The sequence below is a fragment of the Beta vulgaris genome, chromosome 7 (genome assembly GCF_026745355.1).
Source record: "Beta vulgaris subsp. vulgaris cultivar EL10 chromosome 7, EL10.2, whole genome shotgun sequence".
NCBI lineage: Eukaryota > Viridiplantae > Streptophyta > Magnoliopsida > Caryophyllales > Amaranthaceae > Beta > Beta vulgaris.
In genome coordinates this window covers 17,021,869-17,035,620 of record NC_079208.1, presented here as the reverse complement: position 1 = coordinate 17,035,620, position 13,752 = coordinate 17,021,869, and positions in this window count along the sequence as shown.

The following is a 13,752-nucleotide window of genomic DNA, read 5'->3' as shown; positions in this document are numbered from 1 at the left end:
GGTTCCGGTGGTAGTGGTGGTGGGATGGTGGCGACTGGCGGTGGTAAGGTGGGGACGGATGGGTGGATCCCAGATGTTTGATATAATTCATTTGAAATATAATTAGTTAGTCTAATTGTATGCCCCTTCCCATCTTATTGTATACTAAGAAAAATTGCCTTGCAATCCGCAATTTGAAAGTGTTGCAAATATTATGATACGCAGGAAGTATATTATGTAAATTGTAAATAACTTTTGCTACGTAATTTGGAATATTATAATTTTTGTTCCTTGGATAGTGCTCGAAATATGCTCCGAAATGATATCAATTTACAATATAGTTCTACAACTTATGAAATAGAGAACGTCACGTAGGATTGTCATGTCACTAATTTTTATTTTAAATATTTTAAAGAAGAGAGTCCTACATATATCTATACAAATATATTAAAAGGCGTGCATAAACAAGAAACTGTGACATGTGGAGCTCTCCCTAGCTAGGGAGTTTTAGTTCATGTAATCCATGTACAATAAAAAATTTAGAAAATTGCATAGTATAAGGTTTGATCCCGAGACCTCAAGTACATATACCAAAGTCTTAACCACTAGACTAAGTTGTACTTAGTGTTATTATCATAAAGTATTATATTAATAAATGAATTTTTTTTCTTACCCGGGACATAGCCCGGCCTAATAACTAGTTTAAATACATAAAAGGAGTTTTGGATAACGAGAACTCTTTTACAAAAATAGAGTTCTACATAGACTTAAATATATAAGGAGTTCTAAATAAGCTAAAATTAGAGCTTGATTTGCATGAACAACCTAAATTATTATATTATGTAAATTGTGTATAACTTTTGCTACGTAATTTGGAATATTGTAATTTTTGTTCCATTGGATAGTGCTCGAAATATTATCTGAAATAAGATCCATTTACAATATAGTTCTACAACTTATGAAACAGAGAGCACCACGTAGGATTGTCATGTCATTAATTTTTATTTTATACATATATTTAAATACATAAAAAGATTTGTGGATAACGAGAAATTAGAGTTTCTTTTTGAATAAACAACCTAAATTATATAAATTGAATATAATTTTTGCTACCAAATTCAAGATATATAATTTTTCACCATTTGATAGTGCTTGAAATACAATTCAAAATAAGGCTCATTTATAATATAGTTTTACAACTCATAAAAATATATTTAACTAGATGAATGGTGATGCATTGTTTACTCTTTCTTTTAGATAAATATAATAATAGTTAGAACTATAGTGTACTATATGTGACTATAGCATTTATCATAGTTTCAACTTACATGATTAAACATATTATCTTTCAAAACCTCGGTCTTACGAGTCCAGATCCTCTAGAGTTTTAATAAAATTCTATAAGGTTGAGTTGTATATGAACCATACATTTTCAAAACAAGAGCGTGTATTGGTGAAAAGGGAGAAATAAGGGGGTGGATTTTGATGAGAAAAAATAGAGTGGGTTTTGGAAAGATAATATATGAGCTTTTGATTTTTTATTCAATGTTGATGTTGCTTAAACATTACATTGTAGAGTTCTTTTAGAGGTCTAGAGGATCCAAACATCAACCTTACTCAACTGAACCAAAACAATTTATTATTCAAACAAAAATTATCAAGGAAATCTTGTTGTTACAACAAAAAATAAAATCTATAGCGATATGTTGAAAAAATTAGAGTATGATTTTACAAAAACAACCTTAGAATATTATAGAGAGCTCCACCTAAGCATGACATGTCATTCTTTTTAATTTTTATTTAAAAAAAATAGTGTTTAACATAGATATAATTACATATATATAAGGTGTTTCTAATAAGTGAAGATTACACTATGATTTTGAATAAACAACCTAAATTATTCAACTATATAAATTGAATATAGCTTTTGCTACATAATTCGCAATATTATATGTTTTTATCATCGAGAGTGTTTAAAATATGTTTCGAGATAAGTTCCATATACAATATTATTTTACAACTTATGAAAATATACTTATTTAGATGAACAATAACGTATTATTTATTTTAAAAACATATAAAATTAAGTGTAAAAATAGCAGATTATACGTATCAACAACAATTATGCTTTTCAAAATCATACTTTTAAAAATTGAGTTATATAAAGATAAAAAATTCAAACATATAGTTTTGAACATATAACATACCATGATGATATTACATGAAAAATCAAATGAAAGTTTGTCAACGACATTGCAGAGGTATTATGCAATTGACTAATTATTTTATTCCTGAAATATTTATTGTATAAATAAATATTTATGTTTTTATTTTTCATATATCTATATGTAAAATCTTTTTTTCTCAATAAACTTATTTCTTCTAAAACTAATTTGGAAATCAGGGTTCGAGTTTCTAGACTATTTGAGGTCGCGGATCATAAAAAAGGGAAAGTTAGATAAGTCTTGATATGATTATGATTGATGAATATATTTTTTCTCTTAAATAGTATTTTCGATTATTAATAGAGGTTATTTTTATATTTAATTTAATTTATTCATGATGTTATGATCTTCTTTTTTGCTTTCCCATCTTCTATTCTATATGCGTTAGTGTTTATGTGCTAATAATTAAAAGTTGAATTTGTGGCTGACACTCATATTTTTTCTATATTCTTTCTATCCTGCATTCATTAAATTTTTACCCTCTACTTTCTTAAAGTATCATTCGGGTATTTTTCATGTTAAAAATGTGTTAGCTATTGTTAGTCATACCAATTATTGGAATACTATTTAATAATAGACTTAGCTACAATATTCAACTGATATTAAAAATATAAAATTTATATATCACAACAAAAAATCTAGAAATTAAAGTATAACGACAAATACTTTTTCTGTCTTTTTTACTGCAACAATGAGTTTGGGCATGGTTGGAAAGAAAATAAAAAAGGATAGTTTAGCATAAAGGATTAAACTAGAGTAGGGGATAAGTAAATCCTTAATAAAGTAAATGCAACTTTATGAGGCAATTTGTGTAATTAATGATGATTTTATTAACATAAATAAAGGCGATGTTATCAATTATAATTGCTTTTTTTTACCAAAAGTTAAGTGATTCGAACAGATAAAACTACTCAAAGTGGTAATTGTTGCAATAGAAAAAGAATGGAGAAATTATATAAAAAATGTGTTGAAAAATCACATTTCACATCAACAAAAAATCAACAATGTTAACAAAAAATTTGCAAAAATAAAATAAACAATAACTTGTAGAACGCACGGACTTCAAAATTACTTCAGTCAATTTCTAATTACTTCTAATATATCAGGATTAATTTCTAATTATTTCTAATATATCAGGATTAATTTCTAATTACATCTATTACATCAAAGATTTTAAACTCTCAATCAGTTTCTCCTAGTAAATCATCGACTTTGAAATTTATTAAAAAATGAGATGGAAGTAACTTATTGTGTTGTAAAATATCACTGTATTCTTTTTATTGTTCCTTTTTTTTTATCTTTTTATTTTTGTTTTTTAATTAATTAGATAGTTACATCTCTTTTTGTTCTATTTTTTTTTGTGTCTAACTCTTGTTGCCATATATAATAGAGATACTCATAAAAGTAAATTAGAAGGCGTTCTTAAAGAAGGAATGGTGCCACGTGTTGCTTGTCCATGATTTTAAGTTGAAATATATACTAAAATCTTAACCACCAAATTAAGTTATATTTGATGTTATCATTTTATAGAAAAATATTACTAAATGAAAAAGTATAATTACCTTGTGCATAACTTGGGCCTAAGTAGGTGTGTTCAATGTCGGATATCGGATCCGATCCGAAATTTTCGGATATCCGAACTTTTTGGGTCGGATCACTGGGTTTTCAGATCGGGTACCGTTTTCGGATCGGATCATTGGATTTTCAGATCGGGTTCGTTGACATGTTTGAAAAATCCCGATCCGCATCCGATCCGAAAACCCGAAATTTTTTCCGGATACCCGATCCGAAATATCCGAAATCTTAAAATCGGATCGGATATCCGAAATTTCGAAACGGCGGATTTTCGGATCGGATGTTTTTGCACACCCCTAGGCCTAAGAAGTTAATAAATATTAAAGGGTGGAAGAGAACGAGTAAGAGAAGTAGATGCAATGGAAGTATTTTACTCATATATTTCTTATATGAATCAAGTTTGGCCTAGTTGGTTGGATCATGGATGCTCTCCTTCCACCCCTATGACTTGTGAGCATAATTAGTTGGAATATACAGGGTGGCAAGAAAATTGAAACTATTGCCAAACTTCTCTTTTAAAAAGTTAATTTTAATTCGATATAATGTTCATCCTTGAAATTATGACCAATCGGCAAAATAACATTAATATCCTCAAAACTCTGCATTTTGATAACAAACTCATAATTGATTCTTGCAATCATTATAGAGACATTTGGTAGCATGGAACAATAATAATATTGACCTTATCCACCGCCTCGTCGAACGATCTGTTCGTTTTTATGTAAAATTCAAACCTTCAACATTGATTTACTTATCTATAGGATTTATGGCCTACCTCAAGAATAGGAAAAAAAGTACTTATTTTAATATTACTTAGAGTCATATCTTGGACACACACTCACCCATATGCTTTACCATTGAAGCCAATGAGCTTTTAAATTACACAGACAAATTAGGAGGTCATCCTGTTAAACCTTAGCAACTTATGCGGCTACCTAATCTTTTAAGTATGCTTAATTCCCAAGATATACCCTGATTATAAATTGTTTTCTTAGGTGTAGACATGTTTTATTGCCTATGCGAGATTAGAGCTTATTTGACTAATATAAAACGCAAAATTGTGTCTTTCCATTGAGTACCAAATTATGAAACATAACATCGTCCTAATTGGTCCGATCCAAAGGAAAAACAATCAAATAAGTTAAACCCAAAGTTGTTTTTGAAAAGAGAATGTCTATTTATATTTGTGTAAAACCATTCTAAACCCACTTTTAAGAGCCCAATTAATCATTTATGATAATTCATTGAAAGTTCAAGCCCATTTTCATAAAACCCAATTAATTATTTTTTATAATTAATTATATCTTCAGTAAATATTATTTATACATGATAATTAATATATATTCTAAATTGAAAGATATCGAAAATTAGATTTTTATTATTAAAGATAAATTATTTCGCACTTCAAAAGATAATACTTTATCAAAGATAAAATAAATCTATTAATTTAGGAAAATGGCTTAGATCTGTGTTGCGTCAAGCGCACCAAATGCGCATAACTCAAAACCAATTTACAAAGCAGATGAACACAACTAGGGGTTGCGTCTGATGCAATAAGCCTGCGTGGCATGTAGCCTTGCTGCGTCAGGCGCACGGTAGTTGTATGCAACGGCGTCGCTTGACACACGCCTCTTTCGCCCTTCTCCACGTGATTTTCAAAGATGTTTCTCATATAAATAGTCTATTCTCAATGAACGCTTTAGGACTTTCACACACACTTTTCATATGACTTTACAGCTACACTTTTGTACTACACAAACACATATTCAAATACATTCAAACTCCATCGATTTACTTTCAAACACCATTAAAGCTTCAGGATTGCTCCTTTTGCGGATTACTATACAAGACCCAGACAACAAAGGTATAGTTCCCGAGGGTGAAATCCGGTTAATTTCTTACTTTACTAACAATCGAGTATTCATGATGCAGATCTTAAAGGAATTAACGCTTTCTTGTACACTCTTCTCTAAACTCTAGTCTTTTTTTTCTTTCCCTAAAGCGGGACGAAGCTCTAAACCGTGGGCCGAGACAACGAAAAATACAGCTTTAATATGGTTCGTGTTCCTGAAGATAACAACAACGGTCAAAGTCATGTGCTAGTCTTCAACCAAGTATATATACCCTTGGAGTGGGATGTAGCTCTATGTCGTCATGGCCCGAACATAGCTCATAATATACCCGAATCATATATCCTTTCATTTTTGCAAACTTAATCTTGTTTTGCAAAAGCCTTTCATACAAATTTATTTCTGCAAACTTATGCTTGTTTTGTAGGTATTGGTGTTATAAGACTGGTTTTAAATTGTAGAGCATCTAGAATCATTCTTCGTCCCGACACGAATACTTTGACTTTTGATTTTAGAAACCTCAGTCAAAGTGGGGTCTTGTGTAGACTAGTATCATGTCATAGGGTTATAAGGATTGATATAATATCATGTATAGGGAACTTTTTATAGTTCATATGTGGCTTATATTTAAGTGAATTTGCATTTTTTATGCTCTTATGCAAGGCATGTTGTCTATGATGAATATTATATGTTTGTATGGATGATTGATGCAAACATGTGGGTTGGGAACGTCTATTTTATTAATTCACATGAGAGATTAATAAATATATTGTTATTTCAGATCATGAAATGTATAATGTTATTCCCTTGGATTATTATATTATATATTTTATAAGAATTGTGGGCCTTGTTTGGTAAAGTTCAGTATTCACCTATTGACAAGTTGGTTGGTTGTTGATTTAAGTCAACAAATAAAGGCTAGATGGTTATTAACACTATGATTAACGAATGGAATTATTCTTGGATTAATTGATTTGTATGATAACATCATTTAATCCTAAGATAAAAATTGAAATTTTGGTGTATTTATGATATTTATGTTGGTTACCTTATTTTGTGAGTCTCAACAGTAAATACTTTATCAATACTTAAAGTGGAAAGTGAATAGCAATAAGCTTTAGACTTGTGCACGTCTGAAGTGTTGTACTAGTATGAGTTAGAGTACATGTTGGTAGCCAATGACTTCTGTTGGGGCCGGATTGATCACCGTGCCCTATTTTATTTAATTAGTACCTCGATATCGTTGGTCGCGGGAGTACGGAGTCGCGCCCATACTTCGTCTTCTATATTGAAGACATGGTTTGGTTGGACAACTCTATCCATTGATTATTCAATTTATTTATAATTAATTTATTGGTTTCGTGGAGTCAAGTTCAGTATAGCGAGTCTGATATTTTGTTATATCGTTTTTTTTTATCTATGATTCAATGCTTATTAGTATCATATTAGGTTATATGTTTTATTTATTATGTAAGTACTCAACTTTGTTGATTACGTGCTTTAGTTAATCTTGGGTTGTAAGTTGTATGATCACTTATTTAATCCTAAGATGAAAGACAAACAGTTGTGAATGTTTGATTATATATTATATGTGTTGCTTGTGTGTCATAACAAGTAATAATTGGTAAATCATGTAAAGTGAAATTTGGATAGTGATAAACTTTAGACCGGTGCACGTCTAAAGTTGGACAATCAGGAGTTACGGCTGGAAATAAGCAGCCTGGAAAGTAGTAACACCCGAACACAGCACAAGCGTCCTTACCCTAGGATCCATCTTCTTTATGTATCTCGTAACCCTCTCAGCTTCAGTGGGAATGACAATACCAGCAAACTTAGACAACTCGGTAAAGCGGTCAGTGTACTTTTGGATATCCATATTCCCTTGAGTCAGAGATAGAAACTCTTCTTGCTTCTGCCAGAGCAACTCATCAGGGTAGAACCTCTCCTTCAGCTTGGCGGAGAATTGAGTCCACCCAAATCCAACACTAGCCATACACGCACGCAGCCTTTACCGTACCCCACCAATTATCAGCCTCTCTCTTCAAGTAATACGTCCCAATAGGTACCATCTCAGCAACGGGGTAGTTTGTTGTCGTAAAGAGCTTCTCCATTTCCCTTAGCCAATTCTCCAGAGCTACAGGGTCAGCAACACCATCATAAGTAGGGGGCCTATGACAGTCAAATCGGTCAAATGTAGACTGCCCACCAGCGGGAGTAGTAGCTCTATTAGTTAAGGATATGAATGCATTTTCAAGACTTACACGACGACGACGAGCGGCTTCCTTTCTGGCAGCCAATTGTTGTCGTGGAGGAATTCTACAAAACAGAATCTTTTAAATTAGCCAAATTCACATAAGAAAGCCTTTAATCGACAAATACGGTAAACAAAAATGGTTCCCAAGGTTTACTTTCCTACCCAAGTGACTCTCAATAAGCACTAGACTTGAAGCCTGAGACACTAGTAATCCTAGTTACAAGTCTACATATTTCTCTTGGAATAAGTAGCAACTCAAAGAGAGTTTTTGGAACGTTTTGCTCTGATACCAATTGTAACATCCCGTCCAATATAAATAAGAGTAGAGACTAAAGTAAAAGAATCAATGCAACTAGCGGCAGGGGAAATACCACTAAGACGGAGATGCTGCTCTAAGGAGTAGAATATGAAACTATAAATAAGGATAATCCTTCAAAGACAATATTCAACCTCCGAAATCATATATAAAAAGGGAAATGAGGTCCCATACCCTCATTCCTACAAAGTCTCAAAACAACATATGATTCTCAAAGAAACCTCAAAGTAGAGAAAAACCAAACCAAAGGACAACTAAAATCCGTAGCTCAAAACATGCGACAAAACAAGAAGGATAGCTACTTAAGATCTACTAAGTAACTAGTCCAAATTCCTGCTTCGAAGTGCTCGTCCACTATGACTAGCACCACTTTCTTGCTCACAAGGTTAAAACGCACAACCCCGGTCCAAATCATGACGATCCTAAACAGCATCACCATCTGCATAATAAATCAACAACTTCCACAATCAGTGGGGAGTAACTAGCAGTTCTCCCAGCTCAAATAGAAACAGATAATAAACTTAAAAGAAATTAGAAACAACACCAAAGAACACATTACCAAGGTATCATACTCACAACGAGATACAAATAATTGTTAGTCTTGGACGAACACTTAAGCAACTACAAGAGGGGGGGTGAATTGTAGTTGGAGAGATTTTCAAACTTTTTGCGGAAATAAAAGAATGAATAAGTAAGAAAGAAATAATTGCATGAATTAAGAAAGAACTAGGAACACGGATTTTTACAAGGAAAACTTCCTAGGCCCAATAGGAAGAAAAACCTTGACCACGAGGGATTTTGACTCAATTCTCTTTAATAACTTTTAGGCCAAAAGACTCTCTTTTGTACAACCTAAACTCGGACCAACTCTGTTCCTCTAGGAACTGGTTCCCTGTCAGCCTGTTCCCCTTGAACAGTTGACTTCTCCCTTGACTTCACTCAAGCTTTTCTTTTTCTCTTTCTCTTTCTCTTTTTCTCTCAAAATGATTACAGACTTAGATTCACTCAACCCAATCTATAATACATCAATTTCTAAGAAGAAGAAAAACCGAATGTACTTTCTCTAAGAATATTACATAAAATTCTGAAAGTATTACTAAAAGATCTTACAAATCTATTTGTAGAGACCTATTTTCTCAGCACTTCTCCACGATTTCTCAAACTTCTCCATGATCACACGTAGCTTCAGCCACTTCTCCATATCTTTCCGTTGATTTACCGTTGTAGTTGTTCAGTTGGCTTCCACGATCTCACCACGATCTCAGCCACTTCTCCAGTTCACACGCCTACAAATAGTAGGTTGTTGGGTTCCTAAATTTAGGAACTACCTCAACGTTCACTTTGTAAGCGCTCTTAGGTTAGTGTTTTGCGGCTCCTAGATTTTAGGAAACATAGATGCTGCACAACACTTAACTAAAACAAATATTATGGAATCTTAATATTTTCATTTGTTACATCCATAATATTAATCGGATAACACAAATAAATTATAAATAACTTTAAACTTGATTAAACACCTAATCAAACTTTCATAAAGTATTTACATTTTATTTGTGAAACCTAAAGATAATATAACTAATTAAAACTAGAAAAATAAAATAAACATAACAAAAAAACTAGAGAAATAGAATCTAAGACATAAACAAATTACTTCTAACAAGAAAACTAAAAACCAATTAATAAACAAAATATGTAAACTTTAATTATATGTCATTATCAAAATAGTGAAATAACAATATTCCCCTTTTTTTTATTATGACAAATAATTTAATTTTTTTTTAAAGGTTTTTTCAATTTTTTTTAAAAAAACTCTAAACTACACAAAAAAAGAAACTATACAAACTATCGACAATCTAACCTAGTTTAAACAACTCTACTGAGACTGGGAACAGGATCAGACATGTTTAGGAACAGAGATGAGCAAAATATACAAGGAACTATGATAAAATTTTTGTTTTGTGTACACACACTATCTCTTCCCCCTTTGTCATTATCAAAACCAAATGTTGTACCTGCAGCACTAGAGAGTCAACAGTCTAGGCACAAGCAAGTTGCTCAAACAGATATCTCATAATATTAGCCATCCAAACACACAAACATAATATGCAGCAAAGAGTATATAGGCAGCAAAATAAGTCAATATGCAGAGTAATGAAAAAGAAATGAAGAAAGCAAAGAAAATATTAAAGTACTTCATATGTCTCAGAAGGACATAAGAAGAGAATCCAAAAGATTGTTTAATAATTACAGCCCAAAAAAATTGTTCAAATATCCAAAGTAAGAGAAGTTAGGATTTGGTTCGTTTGAAGAGAGAGGACACCACATAATCTATCTTGGAAAGCACACCATCCACCTTGTTCCTGATCCCAGTATCAGCATTCTTGATTGCAAGCATTTGATCCTGCTGCTGAGAGTCCAGAACATGAACAGTAGCTTCAATGGCATTGATCTTGGTGTGCAGGAGGGTCAAGGAATCCTGAATTTCCCGGAGCAGCTTGTTAAGCCCAGTTGTAGAAAGTAAGGGAAAATCCACGCACAGTAGAAGGGACAGGATAAGAATCTAGGTGAATAAAGACTGTGTCACCTTGATCCTGCTCCTTCTGGAACTTGGACCCAGCCAACCTTTGGCTTTTTCTGACAGACCCACTGGCAACCCCTTCTTCATCCAACTTTCTCTTACTCCCTACTTCAACCTTAACCGGAGTTTCTTCTCTCTCAAAATCTATCTTCCCATTCACCAACCTTAAACTCAGCCTAGTCAAAGTTTCTTTTGTAAGATATTTTCTGGCTCAAGGAAAAGGAGGGACTAGGAAGGAGTTTAACCTTGCATTGTTTGAAGACAAGGACGAAGATTACCATAACCCACTTTGGTGTTATGGGTAATGCAGTGAGAGAGATGGAAATTATCAGAGAGGAAGGTTGATTTTTATGTTTTCAGCAAGGCAATACATAATGGAAAGATCCATTAGACTTGCCTGGGTTCTTTTGGAGGAGCGAGGTAAAATAAAACGCCAAACCAACTGAAACAGCAGCTTATGAAATGGAGACAATTCTTTTTGATCTAAAGATAAAGCATTAGAATTGCCGTTAAAGAAGCAAGAATTTTAGCATTGTGACTCCATTTATGTTCAACTTAGCCCTACCCTTAATGTAGTCCTTGTAACCCTCTTGGAACATCAAACCATTCCCCAGTTTCTTCTCAGTAATGGTAATACTGACCCATTAACAATCGACACACACACACCCTCTGTTATTGTAAACCCAGAACAAAAAGCTTTCATCTCTTCCATAAAGACCCTCATCTATGCTAACAATTTTTAACCATTCTGAAATTTTAAAATTTTCAACAACTCATTCCATTTAGACTTTTTGCACCATGCAATGTCTACACAAAAACCCACAAGAAATTGTGAAGATTTTGTTTTCTTACCTCGTTTGTAGGTACAAGATTTCTTGTTCTTATCGTTTCAATTCATGATCACCTCTTCCTTTTTCGGGAGAGAGAAACTGGTGAAGAGGATGCCGATTTTGACCCAGAGGAATCTACGTCATTCTTGGAGGATTCTTGAGCACTTAATTCCTCAGGAGATGGTGTTTCTCTTTCGGAAATTTTGCATGATGCATCAGAGGTTTGAGTTTTGGAAGACAGAGTGACAGAGTTTTGGTGAGGTTGAAGATGAGAATAGAGAGAGAGAGAGAGAGAGAGAGAGAGAGATTGTGAGATGTGTGAGAAATATGAAGGGTCAGTGATTTGATGTGTTAGGTTTATAAAGTAATCATGATCCGTGTGAAAAGAAGTGGAAGGATAGGTTTAATGAAGCGGTTTATGGGTTTTCGGAAGGCAATTAATGAAGTTACTTCACTTAACTCTAGATTAATTAAACGCTTAATTTTGGGCATAAATCATATTAATGTGTTTATTTTTGGACGGAAGGTGTGAAAAGAAAAAGAAAAAAGGAAATTTGGAGGAAAATTAAAAAATATTTACTCTTGCATATGATAAAAATGTGTCCATAATATACAAACTACATGCATACCAAATATGTGCAAGGACACTAAGGGTAATATTCAAGACATATGTGAGTCCTTATACTTGACCCTAGGTGTATGAAAATTAATTCATGAAGATTGCAGGACATACTTAGTAAGAAACAATTTGGGGGAAACATTATGTGTACATTTAAACAATTTTTATCATTCCTAGTTCCAAGCGTATTTTTTCAAACCTGTCCCTAGATAGAGGTTTAGTCAATATGTCAGCTATTTGATTTTCAGTAGGACAAAAATCAACTTTGACTAATCCCTTCTCTACATTGTCTTTTAGGAAATGATGTCTAATGTGAATATGCTTGACTCTAGAGTGATGAACTGGATCCTTGGAAATCAAATAGCACTAGTGTTATCACAAAATATAGGAACACACTTGAATTTTATGCCAAAGTCACGTACCTGTTGCTTGATCCACAATACCTGAGAACAACATGCAGCAGCTGCCACGTATTCAGCTTCTGCTGTGGAAAGAGCAACGGTTTTTGTTTCTTTGAGCTCCAAGAAACCAAGCTTGATCCTAGGAACTGGATAATCCGATGACTTTTGCGATTCACCAAGTCTCCAGCATAGTCAGCATCGGAATAGCTTACAAGATCAAAGATGTCACTTCGAGGATAGAACAAACAAAGTCATCACTTCCTTTCAAATATCTAAGAATCCTTTTAACAGCTGTCAAATGGGATTCCTTAGGATTTGATTGGAATCTTGCACATAAACCAACACTAAAGGATATATCAGGCCTACTTGCAGTTAGATAGAGTAAGGAGCCAATCATACCTCTATAGAGTTTCTGATCTACGGACTTACCACTTTGATCCTCATCTAACCTTGTACCTGTTCCTATAGGAGTATGGTTTGTTTTTGCTTGATCCATTCCATATTTTTTCAATAACTCTTTTACGTATTTTTGTTGATGGATCATTGTTCCAGTTTCAGTTTGCTTGATTTGCAAACCAAGAAAGAAGTTTAATTCTCCCATCATACTCATTTCAAATTCACTACGCATTAACTCAGCAAATTCTTTACAAAGAGATTCGTTAGTTGCACCAAAAATTATATCATCCACATAAATCTGAACCACTAGGATGTCTGTTCCTTTGGATCGAAGGAACAGGGTCCTATCAACTTTGCCTCGTATAAAATCATTAGAAAGTAAGAATTTTGAAAGTCTTTCATACCATGATCTAGGAGCTTGCTTAAGCCCATAAAGAGCTTTATCTAGCTTATAGACATGATTTGGAAGATCCGGGTTTTCAAAACCAGGAGGTTGTTCCACATAGACGTCTTCAATCAAATATCCATTTAAAAAGGCACATTTGACGTCCATCTGGTACAACCTAAAACCCATGAATGATGCAAAGGCAATCAAAATTCTTATTGCTTCTATTCTAGCTACGAGAGCAAAGGTTTCATCAAAGTCAATACCTTCTTGTTGATTGTACCCTTTGGCTACTAGTCTGGCTTTGTTCCTTATGACTGTTCCATGCTCGTCTAGCTTGTTCC